Raw genomic sequence first — 22,388 nt, 5'->3', positions numbered from 1 at the left:
ATGTGGTATTCTAAAATGCTTCATTACAGAACAGACTTAGGCACCAAAATGCTCACCAGGAGTAGGGATACACAGAGTTCCTTCACTCATCACGATGCTCATACTGAAAAGCATATTAATAGAGTATATTTAGTGGAGGCTGAACAAACCGTGAGCTTCTGCTATGAATTTGCATAATTTTGTAAAGATGTCCATTGTTTTACTTTTGGATTCCAAAATCTGTAGAATTATTCCAGCAGAAGCTCTGGTCAGCCTACCACATTTTGCTGTAAATAGGTCTAGTTCAAAGCTGAACTTGGCTATTCAGTAAAGGTGGAAAATTCTATTTTTGGACTATTTCTTGTTTGATTTAGCCTACATTTTGTTTCAGACTTCACTCCAAAAAGTTTTGTCAACTTGACAAATCACTTTTCTAGAATGTGGATTTGAAACACCATCAACTTGAATGCAATTTATTTTTTCTTTACCTCAAGTTTAAGGAACAGTACTTAAGATTTCTCTCCTCTCCACTAAATCTAACCCTTTCATATCTTCAGATAATTTCAAGTGCATGCAGTTCACAGAAGATGAAAGAAAAAAGTAACTGCCTGCTCCTGCTGAAGAGCAAAATAAAAATTTGCTTGAACTTCAAAATTTGTAGCTGATGTCAACATAAACATATTATAGAAATTAACTGTAATAACAGTCAACATGTCCTAACTTAAGCAACACCAGAGAGTACTGAAACCTCTTCTTTATCCTCTTTTCCCAGGGAAACCAGCAGGAAAAAAAAAGAAAGTCCTGGTGAGTCACACAAATACAAGATGCATTTAAAATTTAGATCCAAAGAAGCCTGTGATGACAGCTAATGGAGTTCTACTTATTTATTTATCTTCTAAAGAATAAATTTATTTATACTCAGTTAGGAATTCAGTTTCATTGCACATTCATGATGGAAGATAATACCCAGAATATTTATTTCAATTACTTTTTCCTTCTTTCTCTCCCCCCTCTCTCCTACCTTTACATAGCTCATACGCAAGCTGGAATAGATAGTTCTTTTCACATCTTCACACAAATGGGCTAAGGTATCTTTTATAAATTGAAATATCTGGCAGCATTAATAAAGAAATCACACCCTCCCTGCCCCTTCATTTTCTCTGCCCTCTGACAGAATACTTCTGATGTAAATGCATTTGATACTTTTAACCTTAACATGATTTCTCCTCCTTTTGCTTACCCTAACATTTCACAGTTCCTCATACTAATTTCATCTATTGTGGGGAAATTACAGCTTTCTTTCCACAATTTAAGAGCTGCTCAACATTTTGCAGTCAGATTTGACAGTCAGACCCATAGGTTTTTGCTTGTTAGCACAAATCGTGGGTTTTTCCCCCGAAGAAGACTCAAGAAAGAGTTTGCCCATAATAAGTTTAGCAGAAGGCACAGATAGCATTCCACAACACAAACTCACACCAACTCCTCACTCATCTTTTATTAAGAAGTACATACTTTAAAGTTCTAGTTCTGATTCTGTCACCTTTCAAATTAATTTCTCAGCTCAGCTAAGTACAAAAAAAACCAACAAAACAACTGGAAATTCTCAATAAAGAGTTGCTGATTACTCATGGGATAGCAACTCCCAGTAAACAATAAAATCCTAAATCAGGCACTCATTTAGACTTTATTGTTGCATTTAGAAATACCGTTACTAAATAAGAAATTATCATCTAAATGGAAATTCTAGTCTAAAAATAGTCTAGGATAGTATTGATTCTCCATTTTAAAACTTCTGATTTTGAAATGCATCAACACTTTATAACCCAACTTAAACTTCCATTATCTGATGGAATTATTTTCCTGAAGTATAACAAACATTACTGCTGAATGTCCAGTTAAGATGTGAATTGACATGTGTTACAACAGATGTTCAGTTAAGTCAAAATTCAAAACCAAGAGAGAAGGAAGCTCATGGAGCAGCATGACAAAGGTCACTTCTACTTCAAAGGAGCCATACTGAAAGAAAGAAGAACTAAGTTGAACCGAAATAGCTTGAATTCATGCTAAAGCAACTGAAGTCATTTTTCTTGAGAAGCTGTACAAACTCACATAGCTCATCTTGTAAAAAAACCTGTGTTTATGAACTGAATTGATTATAAACTTAGAACAGCTGTGTTTCCCAATGAAACAAATGCCTGAGTACCAATATCTCATTAAGGTAAGGATACCCTTTTGTAGCCTCTGACTTTATAAATGCTTACTTTGCCCTTTACGCTGACACAGTTTTCCTCAATACATCAAAGATAAGGTCACCATGAAAGTGCTGCAGTCAAGCTTCAGGACTTTCCCTTCTTTCCCTTTACAACAGCCACAGTAAAGAGGATGGAAGGCTGCGACATGGCAAAGGAAGGACATTTTAAAAACAACCACAACAACTTTAAAAGAATACAAAATTTATAAAGATATTTCCTCCAAATCAGTTTGGCAACTTGTATAAATTTTGCATTCAAGCATCTCCTTACATAAGTGTAACTTCAACCACAGGAGGTCATTCTAAATAATACTGTATTGCATGTGGGTAAAAGATATGATAGTTGACACTTTTTCTCTGAGTGTGGATTAAAGGAAGGGCTGTCATTTTTTCTCTTTTTCAAAGAGCTAAGACATCCACTTTTAGAAACAGTGCTAGGCTGTCAAGTCCAAGAGCACCCCACTAACACCCAAATTCTCAGCCTGGGGAGGTGCAGATGTAAGAATTTTTGGTGAATCTCTCATCTAGAAAATATAAATAATGAGATGTTAATATCAAGTACTAGTCTAGTACTACATGCTACACTGGTGTTATACAGGTAGCCTAAATGCACAAATCCTTCTGCTTTCTGGTATTGGGCCAGGCTGCAATTATTCTCAGAAAGCTTTCAAATGCCTGTGAAACATCAAATCTGACTATGTGTATACTTTATTTATTGTTACCAAGATTCAGTATCAGAAAGCTTAATCTTTTGTCAATTATCACCCTTCAGTGAAGTTCTACATAGTTACTCTCAGATAGTATGAAAAATTTAAGTGCAAAAATGTAAACCTATCTCATCATAAAAAGGTGCTTTTGTGTGTGCCAAGTCTTATGCTTAAATGAATGAGCATCTTCTCATGCTACGAGCCTGCATACTTTTTATTTTCCAAGATTTTCTCTATGCTTATCTGCAAGCGTTTTCCTTCATTTCCATAATGATTTTTTTCCAAACAATCAGAGCAGAATTTATTATGAGCTCCAGGGAAAGACTGGACCCAAGAGGTTTCAATAATTGAACAGATTGAGCAAAGCTTTGATTGGCTAAGATAGTCATTTACCGGTCTGGAAATATGAAAAAGAGTTCCCATTCTAATGAGACAAAATGCATTTATAAGGCCTCTTCCCATATCTGTGCTAAATTCACAGCACTTCTGTAAATACAAATACTCAAGATAAACTGCTCAAGACATCAATAACTGAAATGCAACAAATGAAATAGCTACTTCAGTGCTTTTTAAAGCAGTCACTGCATGATATAGTACTTTTATTCACTGGAACACTGCAGACATTCTATAAGAGATTAGAGCACAAACTCTCATCGCCTTTTTCAGTGTACTGTAAAGGCATAATAGTAATAGGCTGCATTTTAATTTGCTCGTTGTAAGCATAAAGGGCACAGAATTTCTGCAAACAATCACAGAAAGTAAGGTTGAAGCAGCTTCTTGCTTAAGTTTAAATCTTACCACCGTACCAATTATTCACTTTTTTTTTTTTTTTCCCTGAATATATACATGCATATAAACAGAACTGAATATTCTATTTGGAAAGAAAACACTAAGAAAGAAGACTACACACAAAAGGGCCAGCACAGGCAGTGTTCTGTGGTCAGATTGAAAACTTATATTTATGTTGGAAAAAGATGAGATTTTGTTTGAGAAACAAATCAAGCATTTTCTTCACTAACAAGTGGAAAAGCCAAATGTTGGTGAAGAGTTCAATAAACCCATTCCTGCTTTTGTTTTAATCTGTTCCCTCCAGCTTTCAATTTCAGTCATGGAAGAGAAGACTAGAAGTGAAGATTACCTTCAGGAAGATATGTAATTTGATCAATGAATAAGAGAATCATTCTTCATCTCTTGCATTATTTTTTTCTGTCTTATTCTGATTTGAAGTCTAATGTCTACAGAATGAGATCAGTTCTACTTAGCTTGGTACAATGGGAAATAATAAGAATTATGAATAATGTGGTGTGACCATGGGTAGGTAACTGAAAAATGTGACTAAATTAAGTACTTCATAATTGCATTTGGCTTTCTGTCAAAAAATCACTTGCCCCCACATAAAATTTGTCATTGTTGAAAGACGTGAGAGAACAGCAAATTTTTAATGAAGAAAATAGAACTAAAACTATGTAAGTCATAGGGTGCTAGGATTACTTAAAAACACGTGTGAGCTCTTCAGCCAAAGCCAGTGTTGTGCATTCTACCTTTCCATAAAGAACTCAAAAGAAATATGAACATGTGTCTTAAAATATTTTTACTGAATCAAGATATTCCTGGAAATAAATCTCATAGTAAGCATTTATTGCCACTAACAATATTTTGTTATAACTTCCATTCAAATCTTCTTGTTAACACTCCATTAGGGCTAACTGAACAAAACTAACAGAACTGCTATTATTTATCTCTTCTTTAAGACATGAAAGTCACACTTTATTACCTACCATTTTCTACCAGTAATAACCATATTAATTTTCTGTAATCTCTTTTTATTTATACAAAATGTCATTTCTGTACATAAAGTAATCCAAACAGAAACCATAAATACATTTATGTAAGTATTACACAAATCTGAAATTTACAACATTTTCAGCAGCCTAAGGATGATGGAGAACTAAGTTTAAGCAAGTGCAGGTTAGGTGCTTAAAGACCAAACTCAAGTCCTTGTTTCAGCTGGGGCTCATGCAAAAATCACTTAACTCAGTCTGACCAGTAGCTGCTGAGATGCACAAGAGAAAATAAATATGCTAATAGTCTTGAGCTTCTATTGATTATATCTAGGTAAACTAAATTGACAGTGTTTTTATGATATTTAGTTTTACAAAAATAATAATTACCATTTGTGATCTCTTTACATTCTTCTAGCAGTACAATTTTGTTGGGGAAAAAAATATCACAGCAGTAGGGCAGGTGTACAGCAGTAATTTGCTGCTCAAAGACACAGGTTGAACACTCTATTCAATGCACAAACTGCCACATCTCTCAGGAGTTTGCCACGTAATCCTCACATCAGAATTACATTTCATCTATGAAAAATACCTTATAAACCTATCAATTCAAAATACCAAGATGAGTCATCTCCAGTCTGTTTTGTTTTCAGGCACAAACAATGAATTCCAAACCAGCAAATATACCCTGCAGACAGTATATGCAAGCACTTCATAAAACAAAGGAAAATGATGTCTAAATGCTTCCTAAATAATACACAATCAGAAGCTTCTCAATACAGCCATTAGTCAAGTGAAAAGAACAATCTAGGAGGAGATATTTTTGTCTGCATTCCAAGTAACACTGAGTATTTTCTTGGATAGGAAATTTGATTTTATGCCAAGGTTGTGGCAACAGGCAAGAAAGAGAAGACTGAGGTGTTACAGATGGATGACAACAAAGACAATAAGCAGTTTTGGTCACTGCTTCCAATCTTCAGTCACTTCACCTTAACCTCCTGAAGAGGTCAATCTGTGTATCTGAATAAAAGAATGACAGTCTAGCTTTTCTACACTTTACAGGATGGTTTGGCATAAGCCTGCAGAAAGATGGAAGCTGAGAAACAGTTTCATGTCCTGGAAGTCTGCTTCCCAGTATTCAGTGGCTTTCAAGAAGCAAACTACTTCTAAGAAAAGTCCAATTCATGGCTTGGTTTGGAAGAGATCTCAAAGATCACCTAGTTTCAAGCCCCCTTACTATGGTTAGAATTACCTCCAATAGATTAAGCACTAGGTGTGGCTGCCCAGGGCCCCATACAACCTGGACTTGAATGCCTCCAGGAACAGGGCATCCAAAACCTCTCTGTTCCAACACCTCAATAACCCCTCAGAGAAAAAGTAACAGAATTGTATGTTTACATGACCCCCTGTATGGTCAGACACTGCTCAATCAGGTAATGATTTATTGGAGATTCTTGTTATATGTTTAAGTAACCAAAGCAGACAGATCCCAATATAGTATTACCAAACTGAGCAGCATCTGATCTTAGAGAAGGGACTTTGTTGCTAGCTTTATGGTAATGAATCACAATGTTACAACAAATTGTCCAGTTTTTGAAATACAGAAAAAAATAAGCTGCAAGCTTCTAAGTATTAGTAATTAACATGACAGTAGCCTTGTAAATTTAAGAGGAAGGTTTACATTCTGGGGTTTCCTGGGTTCATTAAGGACCCTGAGAGACTAAGTTAATCATAGTTCTGTGACACACAGCAGCCCTGCTATAGGAAGAAGTCTTCCAGAAAAGTTCAGTCAGGAGAAGAACCTATCAGTAACACGAAGAAAAAAAGTCAATGAAAGACTTTTTTATTCTCCTTGCTCATGGTTTTCTCAAGTTCTGTTGACTGTTGTGTCTGTAAGGTAGAATACATTGTACTGCCATGGTATTTTTGCTCGGTGCTCAGTGATGGCACTTGGTGGACCTCAGCGACCACAGAATCACAGAATGACCCGGGTTGGGAGGGACCTCAAGGGCACAATTCTGTTCTCAGGTCTGTTCATCTCCTCCCAAGGTCAGACTCATTCAACTCTGACAATCCAGAATTTTGTGAACTGTCCAAACCCCAGCTCCAAAATGCAGATTTCCATATCAAAACACAAAGAATATACTTCAAGACACTACATCTTTGACCAAAGAACACACAATAACATCCATCCATCCATCAGTTTGAACCCAAAGCATACAAGCTCTCTTCTTCTGTGTACACTCTGAAAGTTCCTTGTACATCACATGCATTTCTTAATGGTTATCATCTCTTGTTGCAAGCTAAATACTTTCTGACTTGTTAATTAATAAGACTTCCTAAATGAGTATCAGAAACACTATTAAAAATGTACATCAATTCTTCTTAAGTGAAGTATTTATTCCAAGTGAAAGTCAGTAACTGCCTTACTTTCTGACCAAGAGCATCCTAGAAACAATCAGTTGTACCTCTAAGGAACACATAAAGCATAAGAGAGGCAGGACGAGAAATCCAGAAGATTCTCACAACCACATTGTACACAATTGAGATAGTAGGCAAGATGCATATTTCTTTCCCAAATGCAATACAGCGAATTGCTTGTGCTGCCTATTCTGTGTATGGAATATAATTCACTATCAATAATTAAAGATTTTAAAGTTTTAGTTCAATCTTGTATCACTCTCAGAGCACATACACTCACTTTGGTTAGTTTCCATTTCTTTTACTCTATCACTAAAGCACAGAATTCAGAACTCAAACCCAACTGTAAATATTGGAATATTTCTCTTTGTTTCTGGTAATTAGATTTGTCTTAAACAACAAATACTTTGGGCCAAATACGAATACTTGGCGAAAGAAGGCAATGATAGTGCCTTCTAATGGCATACAAACTCTGTGGAGCAGTAGCAGGTAACAAAGAAGAACGGCTCATCCCTTCCAGCAACCAATGACAGCCAAAGTCAAATACAATCTCTATCCAGAGAAATGCTGCTAACCCGTAAATGAGTGTGAAGAACCTGGCTCCACCTCTTATGGTCACTCGGGTGCATTTCTTATGCCTGAGCTCAATGGGTTAGCCAAGTCTTCTCACCTTGTGCTAAACCATTGGTTCTGGCTGTGACCTGGCAATTCTGCTCAGCCTAGAAGACTAACATCTCCCTCTATATTACCTACATAGTTTTATTTCAATTGCTTTAGAAATATTAAAACCTTTATAGACAGAAAATGATCATTTGGAAAATGAATCCCTAATTTATGTTAACAGAATCTTACCGTGTATTCAGTTTGTATCACAGATGGAGCCAGTGCGCATAGCATACAACTTCAATAAAGCACTGTGAATTACTCCACTACTACTATTGTGTAGATTAAAGCAGCTAATGCATGAATAGAAATTCATTAGTTTCATATAATGTTAGGATTACATGGATATGATCATCATTGTACTCTGTAGATAACTAAATGTCCCCTTATGTAAATGCTCAGCTCTGCAGTAAGTTAGGCATAAGCAAACGCCATAGTCTGTGCATGGAGGAGAGGGTCTACTTGAATAAACCTCAAAGAAAATGAGTGATGATACCCTAGGAATAGTTTGCACTGATTTATTTCCACAGAGTGCTACGAAACAACTGTTATTTCAGCAATTAGAAGTGGATATCTCTCACTGTTATTATGCATTAGTGAAATCTTAATTTATTGCACTACCCTGATTTACTCTTAGGGAATAAAAGTCATTACCAAGGCTACCATTACAAGGACTGTTTTGGATTGCTATCCAAGAGACTTGGCAGTCTGGCAGGAAAACATGTCACATTGCAGCAACCTAAATTTTCATAATCTTTTCATACTTATAAACTATGTTAGGAAGTTTGTAAAATATTGTGATTTTTTTTTTTTAATTTGATATCTCTAATACTTACTTCCATTAGGAAGTCTAGACTTTTCTTTCTGTCTATTAGAAAGTACCACAAAATTTCTGTTTCTTGAAAACAGACAACCTAAGTTAAAAAAATAAAGAAATCAGATATGTCAGGGGAGGACTGTGCTGAACTAGGCCTCAAAACTTCATTGCAAAAGTGAGAATGTTTTCTATAAAAAGCAAAGTGAATCACTGATATGCTACTGCCACACAAAGCTTTTAAATAACCAGAATGCTCTATCAATCAAACCAATTCAGATGCATATTGAACACTGGAGCATAAAAAAGAATGTACAACGGCTATTTGATTTTTTAAGTTGTTATTAAGTGATCTTTTCTCCATGTGCGCTAAAATTAAGAGGAAGAATACTGAGTGCCAGAAGCATGTAAGTCAAGATCATGCAAAATCAATGTATGAAACAAGAACATGAAAATATAGCCATAAACCTATGCAAATTCATGACAGTAGACTTAAACACCTCTTCTGAGGCAAACCATAACTACAGTTGCTTACATGTGCACACTTATAATTACTTGATATTATCTTGATCAAATTGTACCAGAAATATCTCAAACTTTGTGTCCAGAAAAACTGATTTGTCATGGTAACAGATCTGTTAATTCCTTTGTGGCACTTAACAGAGTTTTTTTTAAAAACAAGACACCCTTGTTAATGATAAACTTCCCAGTGTAATTATTTTTGTTAAATCTAGCCTAAAATATGGGATATTTCAAGAAACTATAGCCAAACTACATCCAAACACTCTTCAGTTCCACCTCAAAATTGTATCATCACAGTGGGTAAGTGTTAATTCATTTGTACCTCTGTCTTAAGAGTGTCACCTTATAAGCCTCTTTTCCCTGTGCTTTGTTCAGACCATAAGTAAGTAAGTCAAATCTTGGCAGTTTTCTAAAAATTCTTCAAGATGTAAGAAAGAAATATACACTAACATACTTAATATTTCTATTAATCTCCAGTCACTCCATTCCTTTGTTGTGTTTTTTTGTTTGTTTGTTTGTTTTTTCTGCTTTCTCCATATAGGTAGAAATGCTTCCCTAACTTTCAGAAAAGCCTACAGAGTAAGAGAAAAGGAAAAGCATGCTTTTGCAGAGTCTTTCTGATTCAGGTAAAAAAGAAGAAACATTATAAGGGAAAAATATTTGTTTCTATAATTGCTTTAAATAATATTTTTTTCTACATGAGTCTTCAAAAAATCAGCAAGAGAAAAAAAATGATAAATTACATTTGTCTTTAAAATAGTCCATTACTGCAGAGTTTAGAGAGCAGTGAATAATCAGTCTTAGACTGAAAATGGCCTAGGGAACAACAGCAAAACAAAACAAAGAAAAAAAAACAAAAAAACACACAAAACAAACAAAAAAAAGGTTTCTTTTTCTAATAGTCTTACTTAAACTCCCAAAACTTCCTCCATAATTTTCCTACATAAGACATCATTATTAAAATTTCAGTGAAAGAAACTCTGGGGGTTTCTTGTACTTGATAACAAATGCTAACTCATATGAGCCTGTCAATACCCACAACAGCAAACACTCTTCTAACTTGCTAAACAGAAGAAAATCTAATGAAGTAACTCCTAAATCATTACTATGCTTCTCTTTCTACCCACACTGCATTTAATGCAGTTATTTTAAGTGTCTATGAAAAACCATGAGCAGAAATCATCAGAATTCAAAATTACTGCCTTTCTTCACCCACACATTGTACCTACACTGTACTTTCTCCACTCATATGAGGACTGACATCGCAGCCAATGTACAGATCCTAGATGTTCTAGCAAAGGCTAGATATTGTTTGATTGGTCACGATACCAAGAGTTATTAAGTATGATGTTCAGCTGCAGTGCCAGCTCAACAAACAGCATCAAAACATATACACAGAGGACCTAATATATCACTTAACATCCTGCAAGTGAAATAAAAAGAGGTAAGTCAATGGAAGACGCTGTAATGAATATCTCAAAAGTCATGCAAGGATGTTAATTCTGCTTCACTAAGGCAAAGATGTTGAGATCCAATAATGCTTTTAAGAAATTCCAAGCTTTTGCCACCACCTGGTCACTGCTTTCGAAACAACTGACAGAGACTCTAGGCAGGTGAAACCAAGAGTATTAAATTGTACCCTCCAAATTTTCATTTTGAAGTGATGAAAGGTGATATCCACACCTAAAAACCTCTAATACTGCACTAATGCCTGAGGCCTACACTGAGGGATCTTCCTACATCTGAAGTGAAAGCACACCATAAATCACAAAGTGGTAGTAATATTCCCATTTATCTCAACCAGAAGCTGGTATGCCGCATCTAGCCTGCTGTGCCTCTGCTTCTGAAGAAGCAAGAATTTTGCACCTTGTTGTTTTCCTTACAGTTATTAAAAGATCACAAATGATGTTAACACTGATGTTTCCAAACCACTCCTGCAACAATTATTTGTAAATGCTCAGATTCAAGGCAAGCCTTACAAAGTTCAGATGCCAGTGGGAGTTCTGAGAAGTGCCTCAAGTATAAATTGTGAGCTATTTATTGAAGCACATTCATACAGTCAACATTGAAGTGTCTAAGTTATTACAGTTCACAGTTATTTTCAATGAAACTCAGATACTTTCAGTCCTACTATGTAATTAAACCCTCTTAAAAGTTTTATTTCTCTATTCCTTTTTGGTCCTATTTTTATTATTATTATCTTCAATTAATTTTGTACAGCATTTAATGATTCCTCCTCTCCTACACTGGTGAGGCCCCATCTTGACTAGGCAGCCTGGGTATCTATCAACAGACAAGGGGGAACCTCAAATTAAAAACAAGGAGGAATTTTTTTACTCAGAGGGCAGTAGGGCCCTGGCACAGCTGCCCAGAGAAGCAGTGATGCCTTATCCTTGGAGGTACTCAAGGCCAGGCTGGATGGTGCCCTGGACAGATAAGAGCTGGTGGGGGTCAGCCCAACCTACAGCACAAGTTGGGGCTGGGTGGGCTTTGAGGTCCCTTGCTACCCAGGCCATTCTGTGATCCTATGATAATGTTTAGAATTAATTCTACACAGGACTTAAAATCTGCCTCCTGTGAAAGCAGACCTCATAAAAGAAACTGGATAAATTAGAATTAGCATACTGTAGAATTCACCTGTGCAATAGCATAAAGGGAATATAAGGCCTTTGCGATCAAATTTTATCTTTATAATTAGAAAGCATTACACAACATAATTAACTAATTTTACATTTTTCTCCTTTACCTAAATACTTACCTTCTTACATCACAAAAACATGTTTAAATTTTAAAATACTAAACTGCAAATCTTCTCCAGAATTGTCCAAAATTTACAGACAGGACGAGGGACGCACACTGCTTGAATACATTGCCAAAAGGAGAACTATGTGCACTGGCAGATGTCAGAAACAGTTCCCTTCTGCCTCTTTCTGTACATTCCCAGGGGTAATACCATGGTGCCATGGTAATTCTCCAGCCAAACTGTTTCATCTGATAGCAGTAAAACCTGATGTTCTTGCTTTCCAGCCTGAACCACTGTACCCTGCAGTGCTGCAGCGGTGCCACAACAGTCAGAGGTCCTTGCAAGGAGCAGAGCCACCGGAACATAGTCCTGGGTGGCAGGAAGTACCCACCTGGACCCATCCAAAGCTGCAGTCCTCTGGCAAAGCCAGCCCCAAGGCACCCGCAAATGCCCACAGCACCCATGCCAGCAGCAGCTCCCACTGCAGCACTTGACTTCCAGTGGCTGAACTGGCCCAGCCTCCAGGGACAGCCATGCTTCTGTTGAAAGCCACAAATTGCTCATTGAATGAGCCAAATTTAAAATAATGTAAGTATCAGGAGGAGGTAATTACTCAGTGAGGCATCAAGGCTAAGCTCTTCACAACTCTTAATTAGATGCCTCTAAAAATACAAAAATCTCTTGTGAGAACGATATTCAATAGCCCTCCGCTAAAGGTATGGCAGTAGCCTTAATTCAAACAGAATTCAGATCACCAAACCAAACGCAGTGCTATTTACAATGGCTCCACATTTTCTCTAACACTTGATCTTGGTACTGCACAATAACTGATCTTAAAGCTTGTACCAGGCACACAACATTCATTTCACGAAAACCAATCAATAAAGTTGATTGACACTCCCTCAATGGTTTTTAGACAAGAGAATGATTCAGTAGCTAGGATGTTTATAATTCAGAAGTTAAAGTAACTTAATCATCTCTTAATTTCAGAATGTGATTTTGTTATTACATTTCATACAAACTAGCTGTATGGGTCAGCCAAATTCTGCTGCAATTAGAGCTCTGTTTAAAACAATAAAGAAGCCTTTTAAGTGCATTGTTCTTTAAATTAATTGTTTTACCCTAGTGGAATTTTTTAAGAAGAGAACATCACAGCACCCATAACTTTTATCTTTTGGAAAGACATAAGTGGCTAAAAAAAAACCTCTCAAAAACAGCTAATTAGATTTTAGACTTCATTAGAAGCATTAATGGAAAGTGACGGTCAGTGATTTCTTTCTTGTTTACTGCCCATACCTTTCCAACCACCTTCAATGATTATAAAAAGGTCATACTAACATATTACAAGAATTTATAAGTAAAAGTTTTAAAATATATTTTACCATGTATAATTTTCCAATTAACAACTTTCATTAGATGTTTAAAGAGAATTACATTAGTTAAAAGGCAGAAAGTATTATTTAAGAAAGTCTGTCAGAAAAATCTTTTATATTCACTGCTGATTATTCAAAAAGTACAAATTAAATTTAACTTGCAATGAAAACATGAAATCTCCCTAACCCAATTCTTCTGTATGTATTCAGAAATAAGCTTACCTTGTAAATTATACTTCTAATCCATCAAATTCACATGGTAGAGTAGGTATAGTTTCATATTCATTAGGCATTCACTTGCAAAATTGACAACCTGGCACAGTTTGTACTCAGCATAACAGGGCAAGTTAGAATAAAAATTGAATTACAGAGAGAGACAAGTTGATGTTCATGAAGATAAAGAATACTGACAGCACAGCAATAAAAGGACATTCATTTTTTCAATATCTGGCTTAGAACTTACTAAACACATCTATTTTATTTCAGCACTGCTATCCTCAGGATTACATACTGAAATGAAACTCAGTGGTCTTCTTCCACAAATATATATGGTGATGGTTGCAGTTCTGGAATGCTTTAATTCAAATAGAGATTTCAGCACATCTGCAGAGTCCTTGGGAACAAAATGCTTGCTTTAGGTCTCACCAATGTACAACAGATTTTACGAATATGCCCCAAAGGAAAGTTCTTTAGTTAGAAGTAAATAGGAAAACAGAAAATGGGAGCAACAATGCAAAGGCTGATGAAAGTGTGCATGAGACAATGTAACCTGCAGACCAGAACTGAACTACTTCTTCAGCCCAACACCTCCAGACTCAAAGAGAACAAATTACTTCTGAATCCAGCCTGGAACAGGCTCTCTTCTCGCAATAAGAAAAGATGAAACAGTAGAAACATCTTTTGTGTGTTGTTGTTCTTCAGAGACATTTCCAAAATTCTCTTTTGGCCTGAACTGATTTTTGAGCCTGTTTGTAAAACAGTATTTGTCTTTTCAGAAACATCAGAGAGCCTTTCGATCACACCTATTTTTGATAGTCACTTTTTCTTGAATTTCTTACAAGGCTTACTTTTTGTGCAGCCTAGCCTATAGTAGAGAACATTCTTTAGCAGAATGGTTGTACTAGATGATCTTCGGAGATCCCTTCCAACTCTCCAAGACCAACTATGCTTATTGTTTACACATTTCCCACCCAGAAAAAGAACATAAAACCAGCATGTGCAATATTGTGGACAAAAAAACTTAAAGGACTACTATACCTATGAAATAATCACATCTATGAAATTAAGTGCATCTTCAGTCTTCTCTAAGTAAGTAATCCCTGACATGCCTTAAGGAGATGTATTTGTTCAAGAAAGGCCAGCATTTCTACTACCAGCTTTCTCATATCAACTCAAAGTCATCATTCTCTGCATTTGAGTATCTTTCGTGTCTCATTGATGTGACACTAAACATTAAAAATGTGAAGAACCACTACACAGGAAACATATTCTGAACCATTTATCTAACTGAAGTTTATGCTAAAGCTTATTCCTGGACAGGATCCGACTCAGAAAACCAAACACACAAACAAAATAAACTTCTCCCAGACACATGCATGAAGAAGGAAGCAAAAACAACAAAAACAAGGGTCATATGTGTAATTTCTCACTCCTGCTCCAAAGTGAGTGTCAGCTTTTCAGTTCTTCTGTTGTATGTTTGTAGTTCAAGGACTGCTCAGCCTGCAGAAATTCTTGAGCTGTTCTGAATAAAAGTGATCCCCTCACAATGGCTTATTTAACAAGCGCCAAATGCAGAATGTATCATCCTCTGGGGTTGCCACACTACCCTCTTCTGTTCAGGCTTTTCATAGACTATCTCCGTGCACATCATCCACATTCCTTGTTGACATTTTTCACTTTCCAACCCACCAAATGAGCTGTCTCTTCAATAAAACTTTCTTGCTTCATTTTTATGGCCTAATTTAATTTCCCACAAGAAAACAGACATATACAAAAGAGAAAACACAATCTGAGCAAAAACTTCCCAGAATATTAAATCCTGCATATTACTTGATCATTTGATTATTTTTCCTTCAAATAAAAAGGGATTTATTCTAATTCATTCCATATAAAAACTCCCTCAATTTTCTCTACCTGAGCAATTTATTCTCTGTATATTCTCCTTATGATTAGACAAGATAATCTGCTGAGATATTCAGGATGAACCCATATAGAAAGTGGAAAGTGGAAAGTAGTAATAAGTATCAACTGACCTCAGAAAAGGGTGAGGAAAGTATTTTCTTTCCACTGCACTTTCATTAATACCTTCAAAAGGTTCATCCCAAATAGCATCTAACAGAGTTCTCAACAGAAACAATAAAAGCTAGTTAATTGTCTAATGAACTTTCTTATTAAAATATAAATAAAATATATTGAGTTAGATATATATTTCTTACATTAATGCAAAGTGAAAGAGATCAGAAAAAAAAGCTGGATTTCAATACCGACACTCTGCATGGCAATGTGCATTACTGTCAACTTCTCTTCATCACAGGACAGTTAACCTTGAACAGAGCAGCACAAAAATACACCTACCATAAAGACATATAACTAACTCAAGCTCTGATCTACATTCTCAAATCTCGTAGTATGCAGGTCCTGTGTTTTTCTCATTTATTCCTTATGGCTAATCTAACAAACAGCTTAAGCCTTCACAGACTATGCAATCAGGCAGATTCTCTGTGTGACACAGCAAAATGAATGTTCTGTTAAAGAGGGACTCTGAGCCACTCAGGATGTTAAGGGCAGACAATGTGAGGAGGGACACAGTGTTCTGTGGCAGGAATCCTGACTTCAGCCGCATAAATGTCCATCCATCAAGCAGCAGAGAAATGAATTTAGTTTACTGTTTTCTATTCCCAAATTTTCAGAAAACGAGAGACAAAGAGTTGGGCAGTAAACCTTGCAAAGAAGTGTAAAGTGACCAACTTTCCACATACCAAAAACATGTGCTTTGGAAGTGCACTTGCATTCTAGACTCTTGTAGAAAATTTGTGGACTTATGAATATTCCCAGTAATCTGTAATAAAATAAAATTTATGGTAGAATTTGCAGTATAAATAAACAGAAAGAAGATGAATTTGAGTTTAGATTTAAATAGGAAGTCTGATTCTTTTCTAAATCAAACTTGATAAATAAAACAGTATTTAAGAAATGGCTTATGATGCACTTCTGGGGTTAGTTTTTAAGTCAGTTTCTTCAGAAGATATTCCAATAAAAAAGCATGTGAATAATTGTAAATATTTCTAACCATCTAGGTTACATAGAGGAGATGACAAAAGTAACTTCATGACAAAAACTGCCAGATCAAGATGCAATACGTGCTTTAAATACAGATGTAATCCTTGTTCCTACTGCCATAACTAAGCAGAGAGTTGTAATAATTTAAATTATAGAGTATCTAAAAGCAATTGTATAATCACAGTGGAGAAAAAATAGCTTTTGTAATAGTATTGATATTGTTTAATTCCTTAATGTGATCTGGAAAATTATGGAAAAGATGAAACTGACAGGAAAAGAAAGGGTCACTGGTCTCAAGAAACAGAACTGTTTAGCAAAAGAGAGGAATAGCTCATGGAACAAAGATAGACAGATGTTTTCTTACTGCTCCGTTCTCAATGTTTGTTCAATCCTTTAAAAAGCAGAGTGTCCTTCATTCTGGATAGATGCTCTGTTCCCTGTTTGCAGGTATTTTCTAATAATCTTACAGAACAATATTCTCATTGTTTCAAGTTTCATACTTGATGATGAGCAGAAGTGACATCTCCATCTTACTTGTTCTACTTACTTCAACTTTATGCTACTGTAAATTCAATTCATTTCACATTTTACATGAATGATAATGCTATTAGGAGAAAAAGAATCACAACAGTAGGTATTGCAGTTTCAGATTAACATAGACAGACAAAGACCTGGTCTGACCCACCAGATCACTGCCTCTCGAAGTGCTGTCCCTAAACCATGTCAGATTTGCTCCTGGCTTCCCTTTACAGATAAAGGGAGAGAAGTGACATGTACAACTTTGGAGGCACCCTCCAGGGGAGAGGAGCAGCCACTCAGAACTGTTCCCCGAGTCAGTGCCATGAAGACAGCAGAGGGCAGCTCCCTAAATGTGCATTGCATCAACAGTGCCCTGCAGCCAGGCAACACAGAGACCACAGGCAGAGCACACCCGTAAGGGAGCCATGGGCCATGAAACACTGAACCTTTCAGTTCTCAGTACTACCTGAACTAATGCAAAGTATGTATGGTGCATGTACCTTCATCTCACTTTATATCTTCCATGTATGTTGAAAGTAATTTTTTTGTGTGTCAAGTACAATAAATCTGTGAGTATTTGCTTTCTCTGTCACCTCCCTCCCCCGTTAAAACATCCAGCAAAGCCTCAGGCCCTCTTAATCATTCAGCAGCAAGTGGGCAATTTTGAAGTAGAAATCTTTCAAATTCTTTTGACAAGTGCTGTAAATGACTACAATGAATCTACTTCGCAGATATGGGAACACAGCTACCTGACCTAAACAAAAGTTTTACAGCTGCATTTACAAAATTTCTGCACCTTATTTACTTATTACATCCTTTATACATGATAAAACCTCTTTGAGTAGCTTGGCAAATTACTGGACAAAAGGTAGCGTAACTGAAATGCAAACATTTTCCACAATTTTCAACCAAAGAAAGGTCTCAAATTTTGAAAAAATAAGCACTTTAACTGGTAGAAAGAAAACTAAAACTGAAGTAATAGCACTGGTTTTGCTACGAAAATATAGCGTTTCAGACAATCAGTCATAATTATCTGTGCCTGTACTAAAACTTAATAGATTAGAATAGCCAAGAGCATCATAAAATTGCATTGTCTATAGCATAACAACAATAAATTAAATAAATAAAAACGGGGGGAAAAACTGCAATGTTAGCTGAAGCTAATATGCTAGAAAGAGAAGCAGCAGGTGTATGGGTACTGGTACATACGCCTGTCCATGGCTGGAGGTACCTACAAAGTATCATTTTCACGCACTGATTTAACAAAGCTAGGCAGAATTTTCATAGAATGCATTGATTTGCAAAAGGGGCCAAATGACAGCCCCTGGAATATCTCTGCTGAGTGACTCCTTCCAGTTATCCAAGTCTGGCAGAACACATCTATTCCATACTTAAAGCTTCTGACACATATTAATACAAATTATGTCCAATTTTTTAAAAAGAGGAAAAGTGTGTTAATAATGCAAGTAACACAAAATGTCTAGGAATTACTCTCATCTTTCTAATGCTTTCTAATGAGCTTTTTAAAACGTTATATGTGACAGGTTCTATTTCTCATTCTTAAAGTCATAGTATTAATAACTAAAAAAAAAAAAAAGAAGTACAAACAAAAAAAAATGGTTCTGAAGGTGTTAAATTACAAAACTGATCTCACAAGCAAGGAAAGATCAAAGTATACTTCAAATATACTGTTCCATATTTACTTACAGATAAATAACATCCCATAGTAGATCAGAAACTATTTTTTCACCAAATTATTTTATTGTCACAGAAATCCTCTGAAGGTGATGTTTTATAGCTTGAATGTTTAGACAACAATGTGCCTTGCAGAATCTCTGTAACAGTACAAGAAACAGTACATATTCTCATTGCTTGCATTTAACTACCTTAACCTTTCTTGTTCATTGTTCTCCTTCTGACCTCCTTTTCTCTTCTTTTCCTAGCTCCTTTCAACAGATAAAGAATACAAAAAGTACCATTTGTAGCACCCAACTCATTCCAAATTGCCTACCTTATATTTAGTATGTGTGTCATGATATCACAAGAAGCAAAGAAATAAAAAAGCACATGATTTTTTGACTAAAGATAGTATAACCAATTTTTGAATGTGTGACTAATTATTAATAGGCCTTCAATTTTTCAATACTGCAAAACCGCATAGTTGCATAACATGCCATATTTTATCACACTGTCACATTACTGCACAATTACCAAGTAAGAATGTGCTTTTAAAATATGTATATACATACACAAATATTACATGTCTCAAAAATAAGTAACTATGACTTACTCAGATTGGTAGTTATAATTAATATGTGATCATAAATGTTTAATTTTTTACAAGTAGGTTTTCATCTTTAGAACTAATACTTGATATTTACACAGTATTGCATTCCAGTTACCGAACAAAACACTTAAATACTTAAATTAAACAGTAATGGTGAGATAGTAAGAATGTCAGTAGCACTGCAGAGACTTGTTACTATGAGAATCATTTGACAGCTCTCAGAAAATGCTATAAAGTCTCTGTTAGCAGAAATCATATGTGCACAGCTCCATTACTTGGGCTCCTATTAATGAGCTACTTATTGAAATAAATCAGTTTTATTTCTTATCTTGCGCCAAAAAGAATCATGAGCTATTAGTGATAACCCTCAGCTGAGAGATTCAGACAGAGGCTAGAAGTTAGAAAACTGACTGTTGACCTACAAGAGCATATTAATTTTTGAATAACATACTTATCCAGATGCACCCAGGAATACAATATTTTGTCTCTTTATATGAAAAATAAATAAATATATAATGGGTTTCTAACAGATAAGATTACTTACTGGAGGAAATGTAATATAGCATGCTCAGATGTTCTACTCACTTGAAGACTCATGCTATCTTTAGTGTCTGATCCTGGTAAACTATGTTTATCCAACCAGACTAATGCTTTCTAATTTCTAGCATAAATCTACCTTCTTCCAGTTTAAAGTGATTTCCCCTCATTGTGTTGCTACACGTCCTTATAAAAAGTCCCTCCCCTCATGTAGACCTTCTTCAGGTACTGGAGAGGCTGCTATGAGGTCCCTCATAGCCTTGTCTTCTCCAGAGCACCAGCCCTCTTAGCCTGTCCCTCAGGGAAGAGTTCCTAATCCTAATCACAGTATCAGCTTTCTTATTAAGGGGTCTCCAACTCACTACAAGCTGTCTGATGTGTCCAGCACATCCTTTTTTATACTGTACCTCTGCAGCTGCATGCAGCAATACTGTAAATTGGGAACAATTGAGCATCAGTCACACACTATGCTGGATGCCCTCTCCATTTAGTAATGGCAATAGTTAAGTGTAAAAAAAAAATAAAATTCTTCCAATCACTGTATCTAAATGAAGATAAGTTTTTGACAAGGTTAGCTCCTCTGGAACTTCCAGTCAACTCCCCATCTTCTCCAAGTTCTTCTCCTTACATTAACATGCAAATATTCAGTATTTCCCATAGTATTAATTCCATCATTGTTTCTCCTTGAACTGTTTTTCACTCTATGAAAGACTAAACTAACTGAGTTTTTTTTTATATATTGATATGCACACACACCCATAAAATATCTTAATGCACAGAAGACTGGTAACAAGTTGATTTTCTACTGAAGAATGTACGAATTTGCCAAATTAGCCCAAGTATTCTGTGACAAATAGTGACATCTCTGAGTATTTCATATTACCTTTCAGCACCATTATTGTAATTCAATAATAGCCTCTACATTACATTAGCTACTCTGAAAGTTCATCTGAACTGTGAAGTGAGTAGAACTGATATTCAAGCTACAATGTTTCCTACCTTTCAATTATGATTGAACACCGCGCAAAGCTCAGCAATGCCACCTAAACAGATAACTGTTTCCAGAACTGGAAGCAAACTGCCCTGCTTTACGTGATAGGTGCAGAAGTCAGGTCTGCTCAAATAGCAGGGATTATTTTGAGGTAATGAAGCAATAAACTAAAGCATGCAGAAGGAGTCTGCAGCTAAAATGATTACAGCCAGATTTACACACAACAGCATACAGACAGGAGCCTGGATTGGAGCCTTGCAAACAGGAACAACAGCTGGAGTCACCTCTGTCCTGCAGCTCACACTGCAGCACAGCACTGCCCCAGAGAGGCATGCAGATTTCTCGCGCTCTATTTATTCATCCCCAGGCTCACTGGAAGCAGACAGAGTGTAAGCAGTCTCCTCTAATTTCAGGACCCCAGTTCCACTAACTAAATACTCTGCAGTAAGACCTTTTGTCTCCCAGAAAATGTATCACAAATCCTATTTGTGCTTCAAAACAGAGTATCACAGAAACACAAACAGATGCCACAATCACTGCAAACAGGATTGTGAAAAAGTACCTGAACAAGCAGAGCACACATTGCTGGCAATAAGCATGAAGAGAACCATTAATAATAATAATAATAATAATAACAACAATGATAATAATTTGATTCAAAACAGCAACGTCTATTTTACCCTTAACAGGCTGAAGAGTTCTGACCTGATTTGGATCTGTGACATCAACAGGGCCTGAGGGAATGGCATGGAGCTGTGCCAGGGGAGGGGCAGCTGGGGGTCAGGGTCAGGAAAAGGGTCTGCACCAGAGGGCGGTGGGCATGCAACCAGCTGCACAGGGCTGTAGGCACAGCCCTGAGCTGCTGGAGTTCAGGGAGTGCTTGGACAGTGCTCTCAGAAACAGGATTTGGATTTTGGGAGATGCTGTACAGAGGCAGGGACTGGATGCAGTGATTCTCATGATTCCCTTCACCTTGGGATATTTTATGATTCTATGAATTTGCCACTTTATTTGAGAAAACTTTGCTTTTCTAGGTTGCCTAGGTTCAGCAGCTGATGTTGAAAGTGCAGCACTCTTATTTTAAACTCATGATTATAATCTCAGATCCTGAAATTCTTTCCTCATTTAAAACACATTGCAGCTGACAGAAATTGAAGCAGAAAATGCTTCCTGTAAAATCCAAAACTGTCAGAAAAACCTTCATTTTAGCTATCTCATTTCTGTCTTTAATGCAGCAAAAGTTGTACTAAATTAAGTACTGCTTTTTTCTACAGTAACTTTAGAGCAGTTTTGAAGTAGCAGTAAGTAATATTTTATTGTCAGGGAGCAATGGAGACTGAAAGTGTCAAGTTAGCTTTCAAAAAAATAGCTCAAAAATGCATTTTCATTGACTCCTTTAGTGAAGATGATGCATAACACCAAGGAATTTTCTCTCTCACAACTGTGAAGTTCTAGCAGTGTTACTACTAGCCTATAAAACCCCACAGCATCTTATTTTAGTCATCTCAAGAAGCATGTGTT

The 22,388-nt window shown here is 36.2% G+C and overlaps 1 protein-coding gene across 14 annotated transcripts in view; it reads right to left on the bottom strand.

Moving 5' to 3' along the window:
• MCTP1 (multiple C2 and transmembrane domain containing 1) overlaps positions 1–22,388 on the bottom strand; it is a 242,401-nt gene that overhangs the window by 180,276 nt on the left and 39,737 nt on the right. The window lies entirely within an intron of this gene.

The sequence above is a fragment of the Coturnix japonica genome, chromosome Z (genome assembly GCF_054131305.1).
Source record: "Coturnix japonica strain WE chromosome Z, WE-NBRP24, whole genome shotgun sequence".
NCBI lineage: Eukaryota > Metazoa > Chordata > Aves > Galliformes > Phasianidae > Coturnix > Coturnix japonica.
The sequence above is the reverse complement of the archived record's forward strand: the minus strand, read 5'-3'. Positions and strand labels throughout refer to the sequence as shown.